This window comes from Bos grunniens, chromosome 14 (assembly GCF_055505025.1).
Source record: "Bos grunniens cultivar Pamir isolate PY7600 chromosome 14, Bosgru_T2T1.0, whole genome shotgun sequence".
NCBI lineage: Eukaryota > Metazoa > Chordata > Mammalia > Artiodactyla > Bovidae > Bos > Bos grunniens.
Genome location: NC_141178.1, coordinates 79,586,358 through 79,595,778, shown reverse-complemented (window position 1 = coordinate 79,595,778; position 9,421 = coordinate 79,586,358).

The window sequence follows — 9,421 nt, the reverse complement described above, 5'->3', positions numbered from 1 at the left end:
GCGAAAGCTTTTATAGGCTGAGGGAAGGGGCTACAGCCAGTAACAGCACGGTCAGCTCTGGCAGTCATCTTGAGATTGGTCATCAGTTGTTTGACCAGCATCGTCTTGGTTGTTTTATGCACAGTCTTCAGTTCCAGGGTTGGTGTGTTCCCATTTCCTGGAGGGAAGTTCTTGAATTGTTTCAGCTTACATCATGGCTTCTGTCTGGTCATGATGCGTGTATTCAACTTCCCCACCTGGTGGGAGTTTCCACATCTATATGACAGCTTATAGGGTATGGCTCAGAATATTATCTATAGCCCTTGAGAAGAAATTAGAAGTTGCTGACTTTGCTCAATGACCAAGTATTATTATTTGGTCTCCTCTGATTGTTGCTTCTGCATTTTCTCACTTCTGATTTTTCTTTAAACTTGGAATAGATTTAAAATTTTTCCACAGACAAAAGGCAGGCAGAGGACGTGGGGGCAGGGGCAAGGACCATAGGGTCACGCTCCATTTCAGGGCCTGGGATCTGCTTTTTAGAAGCTCACCAGCATCTTGCTACTCTCTCAGCTTTGAAAGACAGCCATCAGTACTGCCGGGAGCCAGCGTGAGGCACTCCGCCCGTGGCAAAGGTCATGAGAGGGAGGCTCAACATACGCAAAGGCGGGATGGAGCCTCAGGAGTCCCCCTGGAAATTCCCGAGCATCTACCCCCCAAACCAGAGTCTGCCTACTTTACTACTTTGTGCTCTCACCTACACCTCTGACTTTATGGGGGGCTGTCCCCCACCACCTCTTTCAGAGAAGGAGTTAACTTAGAGCTCCAGTTAAAAATTCCTGGGCGTGACAGGAGTGTTTCAACCTACAAACTCCTCTGAAGGTTCTCTAGCTTGCCTGACAGGCTTGTCTGGCCACATGTGATTGTTCACAGCCTCCCAACCGTGAGAGGCACGAGATGCTCTAAACTTTCTAAAAACAGGTTCTTTAGAGAAGTTAGAAAACTATTAGCATAAGTATAATGGGCTGATTAAAAATTGTATTGGTGAAGGGTTTTTCGTTTGTTCAGCCAATGTTTGCTGCTAAGTCTCCACATCCCCTGCCCTTATACACATTAATGAATATATAGAAGAAATAAGTATTAACCTTTGATATTAATCACATTAGACCTTAGGCTAAGCAAATTCTTTCCTTCAATTAAAACCCACTGCACCCTCACCCTATAGGAATGTAACTTTATCTGGTACCTTCGGAAGGTGGCGTCTGTTTTAAGAATAATCACCCCTGGAGAAATAAGTGTTCTGGTTGACTGACCGCTGTCACAAGGAGAGGGTCATAAATTGTTAGCAGGCCCCCTGGCCAGAAGATGATGTAACACCCCTAAGACCTCTGTATACATTTGTATGAAGCACCCGACTTTAATAAAAGTCAGGACTGCTGACCCCGTGTGACTTTTGTATAACATCTCAGTGTATAAAAACAGATCCTGGAAAAATAAAAAAGGGGATCAATTCCTCGAAAGACTGGTCTCCCCATGTCGTTCTTTCTCTCACCTTTTGGCTGAATTTCCATCTGAAATGTGGAGGCTCGTCAAGCCTACTAATTATGCCTGGGCTTCTAAGATCTGACTGGGGAGGCCTTAGTTAGTCTCCTCTCCTTCGGGAGAATGGGAGGACGCCTGCGGCCTATGTAGGTGACGTAAATTCCTTGCCTTGGAATTTTATTAGCTTTCCACGTAAACCAAGTTATTCAGCCTCTTTTCTCCACTGAATTTTCCCACTGAGCTATCCTCATTCTATTACTCTTTATATCTCTAATCAATATTTAATTAAAGCTATTGTATCCAGTTCGCCGAAGCCATCTCCCCTTCGAATTCCCTGGATCCACCAGGGCTGGACCCCGGCACAGTACAGTTAGCACTTCTGAGTCAATATAACCATCATGTCACATTTTTCTCAAATGTCTTTCCTCGCAATGTCCTCCCCCTGCAACTTTCAGGAAAACCATTGTCCTTTATTCTACTTGATGACTTCCTAGTATTTGCCGTGACATTAATAGGTGGCTGCTCTGAGATGATTTGTTACCCTTGTCTGAGACATCAGTAATCCTAATGAACAGATGTGACAAAGACTTAGGGAGATTAAGGAACTTCACAGTAGGCATTACAGCTAGTAAGAGATGGGCCAGCCTGAATTCAAATGCAGGAGGACCTGATGTCAAAGTCCAGTGTTTGAGTTTAACTATCTCAGTGACGATACAGAACAGCATTTAACACACGGTGTGTGCTTGATGTTTGTTGAATGACTGAGTCACTGCATCCTTGGTGAACTCACTTGTTCTGAGCTCATTCATCCATGTTAGAACTCAGGGAGGGTCACACCTGCAGTGTGGCCATGAGTACAAAATGACAGGCGATGTGGAGGGTACCGCAGGGCACCTGCACTGGTAATTCCCCTTCAACTCCTGACCAGGGCTGCCTCTGGCTGCTTCAGAAGGTATTTAGGCTGAGCTGAATTGCACTCGAGAGAGAAAAGCTTGAAACCTTGGGAGAAATAGGCAGCATCTCCTGGAGACTTCAAGCAGCCCCGGGCAAACAGCCTCCTTCTAAAACCCCCCCAGGGGAAACAGGGGGGTGAGGAGCCCCTCCCCTAGGCTCACCATAGCTGGTGGTATTCACACCTCTCCCCCAGGGCCAGCCCCCGATGGCAGCCTGGCTTGTGAGCACCTGCCCAGCAGGAGATGTGAGCCAGGGCACATCCACTGCTTGTCCGAGCACCTCCCTGTGCGTCTTGCATCCTTGCATTGAGGGTCAGGAGGGATGGGAGCGCCTGGTCTCTCGGGCTTAAGATCCTGGGCAGGAGGCTCCAAGCGGAGCTGCCCAAAGCCCTGTTTTGGAGAATACAGTCAGGGGCACAGAGCAGGGATCAGCCTGAGGAAGTGCGGTGAGGGCCCCGGAAGGTTGAGACCTTGCAGTGGCTTCTGGAAACTTGTCCAGGAACATGGAGGATGGTGTTCCCAGAGCCCAGGTTGGGGCACAAGGAGCTCTGCAGCCGATTTTCCAGTCAGTTCAGTTGCTCAGTCCTGTCCAAATATTTGCAACCCCATGAACCACAGCACGCCAGGCCTCCCTGTCCATCACCAACTCCCGGAGTCCACCCAAATCCGTGCCCATTAAGTCAGTGATGCCATCCACCCATCTCATCCTCTGTTGTCCCCTTCTTCTGCCCTCAATCTTTCCCAGAATCAGGGTCTTTTCAGATGAGTCAGCTCTTCGCATCAGGTGGCCAAAGTATTGGAGTTTCAGCTTCAACATCAGTCCTTCCAATGAACACCCAGGACTGATCTCCTTTAGGATGGACAATGTTCTTGACTTGATCACTGAGAAAACCGAGACAGCCGACAAGATGCACACCAGAAGCTCCCTGGTTACCAGCTCACAGAAACAGCCTGGAGGTCCCTGATGCTGCCACCCCCTCATGAGGCCAGAGCCAGGCTCTCTAGTGGGGTGGGTGGCTTGGACCTGAGTGCGCTGCTGAGGCCTGTTCTCTATTGGGTTAACATTTCACACAAGGCACAGTTAGACCAGTTAACTGGAAGTCAGATATTCCTAGAACAGGCCCATGTTAGCCTTTTGGTCAGCCTCAGACAGGGAGAATTCTTTTAACCCCACATTGGAAACGGGTCATCACATTTGTCCCTGAAGCTGCCATAAAAAATACCGCAAACTGGGTGAGTCAGAAACAAAACTGAACCACGGCTCTGGATGACAGGAGTTGGAGGTCAGGGCAAGAGCAGACTTGGCTCCTGCTGGGGGCTCTGAAGAAGGTCTGTTTCACTCCTCTTCCACGCTGCTGGTGGTGGCTGCCAGGCCTTGGCTTTTGTGTGATTCCCTTCAGTCTCTGCAGCCATCTCACGTGGGTTTCTTCCCAATGTATCTTGATCTGTGTCCAAGTTCCTTTCTGATAAGGACAAAGGTCATTGAACCCCAGTTCACCGAATCCAATAGGCCCTCATTCTAAAGGTGATTACATCTGAAGAGATCCTATTTCCAAGTGGTGTCACATTCACGAGTACTAGAGATTAGGACTTGAACCTGTGTTTTGAGGGTCTTAAGTGTGATTTTGGACCGAACTAAAATTTGGTCCCTAAGGATTCAGGCTGGAGGGTACTAAGTTCTTTTAAGGCTTATGCAACATGGATAACCATTTAGAACATCTTTGGCTATACATCATGGATACCACCTATTTCTAAAAAAAGTCTATTTCCCATATCCAACATGTTAACTAGAAAACCACTTAGTATTGCTCACAAGTAAAGCCTACCACTACCCATACCTGGAGGGGTTTTCTGACTGAAATGCCACTCGAACATCTGAGATGTGATTTCCTTAAAACAGTAATTTCCCCTCAAGAGGTGGTATAAATTCACCAGCACCCCTCAAGAGGTGGTGTAAATTCACCAGCACCCCTCAAGAGGTGGTGTAAATTCACCAGCACACACATTGATAACCGTTTATGATAAAGCGTACGTGAACTTATGTGTAAGCGTAAGTGATGTTACAGCTTGATGCTGTAACATCAAGCAACAGTCGTATCTACTTCACTTGGTTGCCAAGGTAAAAATAATACATTCAATTATCTCTGGTTAATAAACAACTTGAGGAAGAGATATGAAGCCATTAGCTTAGAAAACACAGTTAATACATCACAGGGGGGAAGTGAAAATACAGTCTATGCTCCTCAGTTTCTCACTGAACTTAGACTCATGTCTTATTCCTTACCCACTTGACAGCTGAGCGACCTTGGATGGGTCGCTTGCCCTCTCCCAGTGGTGGTGTCCCCAGCTGTTTCAAGATTGAGAAATTGCTTTCTCTGCCAGGGACTTGTTGGTCAATGGAAGGAAGAGTGCTCTGTGGACCCTAAGCTGATAGGCATCCCAGGAGGTTTGTGATGGGGCGTTTTCTGCTTCCAGAATGGTCTAATGTCTTAGCTCTTTTATCAAGCACTAAAACAGGTATGGGAGGTCAGGCATCTAGGTCTAAAAATAGTTTCTCTCTGTCGATCAAGGAAATGCAATGGAAGTTACTGTTTGAAACAATCTTCCAGCAGAGTCTGATCACAAGGAGGTGGGCAGGACTTTTTCTTAGAACCAGGTTTTATGGGTCTCCCTGTGTAGCCAATCTTCTACACAATTTTCTCTAGGAAGGACAGTCATTGAGACGACCAGATGTTTCTTCATGGAGTAAAAATCTCCTCTTATCCCCTTAGCTCAGCCATACTGCAAAACATATTTATAAATTACAAGAGTTTTTTTTTTTTTTTTACCATTTTAAATATAGCTACATATTAGATACCTGAAAGCCAGAGAATAGCCTGTAACATCTCCCCCCGACCGATCACAATAATTATCTGTATTGGTTTCAGGACATTCTTACATATTTCAATATTTACCTAGATGAAATCATTCTGCTTTTTATCCTGTTTTTTCCCTGCTTACATCATGGTGTAAGCTTTTTTCCCATGTTATTTTAGAGTTTTAACTCATTTAAAAGAGCTGAGTGTATATACTGAAATTTATATACCCATTTCCCTATTATTGATTATTCAAGGCTCTTTCTAGTTTTTTCCCCATTAAAAATGCCTTAGGGAATATATTTATACATAGATGTTGCTTTTGTGTCTCAGACAAGAAATTACATCCTTAGGCTCAGTTCCCAGAAGTGAGTTATTGGGTCAAAGAATATGAGTAGTTCTTTGCTTCTGGAAGTATTTGCCAAACTGCTTTCCAAAATAGTCACTTACAAAAGAGGGACAGGAGAGTTCTATCCCAACTCCAGTGATTTTTATTTTCTCCTTCAATCACTGATATTTTAACAAGCAAAGCATTTTTCTTTGCATTTGGCTTTCTTTGCATGTGAGACTGGCCATTATGTATCTATATGCTTCCTGTGATTTCTATAAAGCCTATGACCTTCTTTATATGTGGTATCAGGCCTCACTGGAGGTCTTTGCCACCCCCTGGCCTGTAGCCCACCAGGCTCCTCTGTCCATGGGATCCCCCAGGCCAGAATACTGGAGTGGGTCATCATGCTCTCCCCTCCAGGATATCTTCCCAACCCTGGGTTGATCCTGCTTTGGCAGGCAGGTTCTTTACCACTGAGCCACCTGGGAAGCCCACAGAGGTGCAGGCACAAGGCAGTCCGGGCTGATTGCACAGACATGGGGTTCAAGTGATTGGGAAGGGATCTGAGCCTTGTGGTCAGTCATAAGCAGGGTTTAGGGAACTGGTGGGTAACAGAAGCAAGGGGAGGGCGGAGATCCAGGGTGTATAGGGTGTGGTGCTCTGCTGTAATCCACATCCCCAGTGGCAGAGAAAGCCTGGGAATGAGGAGTTAGATGGTGGCCACTGTCTAAAGGTGCAGGCTCATCCCCTAGCTGGTGTGTGTCACTGGAGCTGAATCATTCAGCCTGGGGCGGGTCTGCCGTGCACCTGGCCCAGCATCAGTACCTAGTCCCAAGCAGCCCATGTGAAGTGCAAGCCCTGTCTTCAGCGCCCAACGACAATCTTCAGAGGGAAGGTCACAAAAAGGGCCACCGAGTCCCCAGAGCTCAGCACAGTGCTCACCACAGTGGCACACCCTTGCTAAGTACGCATCACGTTTATTAGCAGGTAACAGTAAAACAGAAACAGTGACAGACTCTTCTTGGGCTCCAAAGTCACTGCAGATACTGACTGCACCATGAAGTTAAAAGACACTTGATCCTTAGAAGAAAAGCTGTGACAAACCTAGACAGTGTTTCGCAAAGCAGAGACACTTTGCTGACAAAAGTCTGAATACTCAAAACTACGGTTTTTCCAGTAGTCATGCATGGATATGAGTTGGACTGTAAAGGCTGCTGAGAATGGAAGAATTGATGCTTTTGAACTGTGCTGCTGGAGAAGACTCTTGAGAGTCCCTTGGACAGCAAGGAGATCAAACCAGTCAGTCCTAAGGAAATCAGTCCTGAATATTCATTGGAAGGAGTAATGCTGAAACTCCAATACTTTGGCCACCTGATGTGAAAAGCTGACTCATTGGAAAAGACCTTGGTGCCGGGAAAGATTGAGGGCAGCAAGGAAAAGGGGACAACAGAGGATGAGATGGTTGGATGGCATCACCAACTCAATGGACATGAGTTTGAGCAAACTCCAGGAGATAGTAAAGGACAGGGAAACCTAGAATGCTGCATTCCATGGGGTCACAAAGAGTTGACATGACTTAGTGACCGAACAATGACAGCAGTTGAATGGTTAGCATGTCTGTGATGGTTAATGTCCTGGAACCAGACCCATGCATCAAGAAGAAGGAACCAGAATTGTTACAATTAGAGCTGAGGCCTGTGATGTGATACCACTTGAGTTTTAGCAGCTCAAGAAAATCCCAAAGGAGATGACAGCTGGAGACTGCTCTTTCCTTCCTATACTTGGTAGAAAGTTCCAGTAAAACGCTAAGAGCATTGGCTTTTGAGTCAGAACCTAGACTCCTACCTTGACTTGGCCACTTACTAGATCTTAGGTTGTTCAAACATACTTAATGTCTAGCCTCCCACCTCAAAATTAGGGAGGAAACCACACCTCTGAGAGATTCTGAGGATTAACTAAGTGAAAACAGTTGGCATCTGGTGGATGCTTCATAAATGTTCAAGCAGCAGTCAAGTTTGAAGGGACTGTAATCATGATCCATCCGACTGGTGGGGACCCTACCGTCTTTACCACATTGGTTCTAACTGCCTTATATCATCTGATCAGAAGAGCCATCACATCCAAACATCAATCATGAGTCTTGGCAGGGATTTCAGATGAGTCTTAATTCAATTAAGTGTTAATTAAACAACCTTTTCCTGGATGAGGGATTGGTGCTGAAGAGACAGGTTCACTTATCCATTTATTAAATACTTGCCAGAACCTACCATCATAAACAATGGGGAGAATCTAGCAAGATTCCTATCTCTTTAGCAACAGAATTCACATCTCGAGAACCAAGAGATTGACAACTTGAGCTCTCAAATGCCGAGTTGTGAAACTGGCTACCTATTCAAGGAAAAATTGCTTTTATAAATTGGCTTGTTTTACAATTTCAACTGAGACTACCAAAGCTTTTCTCATGATGCCATGCCATTATCTGGAGCATGTTGGTCCTGGACATAGATTTTACAGTGACATTTGGAGAGCAAACCCAATCAAGGGGATCTTAAGTAACAAATACTAGAAGAAGAAAAAAAAAAACCCTTTGGGTTCATCCTTAGACCACCTGGAAAGCACACAGATTTCTTGTTTTGTGGGATTGTAATCAGGTCTGTGCGGGCTTGCTGATTGAGTCATCTGAATCATTATTGTAGCCCCAGGGAATTTCATGGAACTTGGAGCAGAGTTGTCGCTCGAGCTACGCTTATGGAATGACAATCTCATAGTCATAATGGAATCAGCCAAAGCAATCCATTTATTTGTTCATCTTCTTGAGTGTTCATTGAGCCTTTCCTGTCTGCCAAGCCCTCTGGAGAATATAAAATTGAATCAGATGAGGGCTGTGCTCACAGTCCAGTAGAGAAGACATGCCAAGTACAGAGTGGAGAGAACTGAGACCTGGGGGAAGAGTTGATAAAGTTATTCGGCTTTAAGAGAGATTATTTCTGGATGAGATGAGAGGTGGAATAGGACGTCCAGACCATCTTCATGAGAGCAGTTGAATTGAGTTATATATACAACAGCAGAAACCAACACAACATTGTAAAACTATATTCCAATAAAAATTGAATTTTACTTTGCCAATCTGATAGGTAAAAATAATATATATAACACACATACCATGCATTTTATCCACTACATATCTGGCACTTTTCCTATGATAGCTTATAAATTCTGACCCCCGCCCCCCCCGCAAAACAAAACAAAACCTCAAGTTGGTGCATACACGACTCCCATTTTATGTGTAAAAAATAGCTCAGACGTTAGCAGTGTTCAAGACCACTATGGAGTACAGATGTAACGGGAGACAGTTTGGAGCAAGGTTAGTCTGTCCCACTCCAGCTCTTCTCCTGGCACCGTGCTGCCCACATCTATTGGCTGGCCGACATTTAAACAGAGCCCAGACATGGCCAAATAGGGAGGCAGGATGTGTGTGACTGACAGAGGGCACCGCACCAATGGTGGGGGAGTGAGCAAGAGTGGAAGGTGTACGCTTTCTCTTGCAGGCAGTGGGGTCTGTGGAAGTATGTCGTCTATGGAAGAGAAACAGCTGGAACAGAATACAAAGGTAGATGAAGGTGAAGAGACATAGCCTTAACGATTGAAGCTGGATGGGGAGCCCTCAAATAGAGGGGAGGACCGGGCTAAGCCTGGGTTAGCAAGAGGACGAGCACCAACTCCTGCTGAGGGGTTCAGAGCATGCCACCCCAACGTGCCCC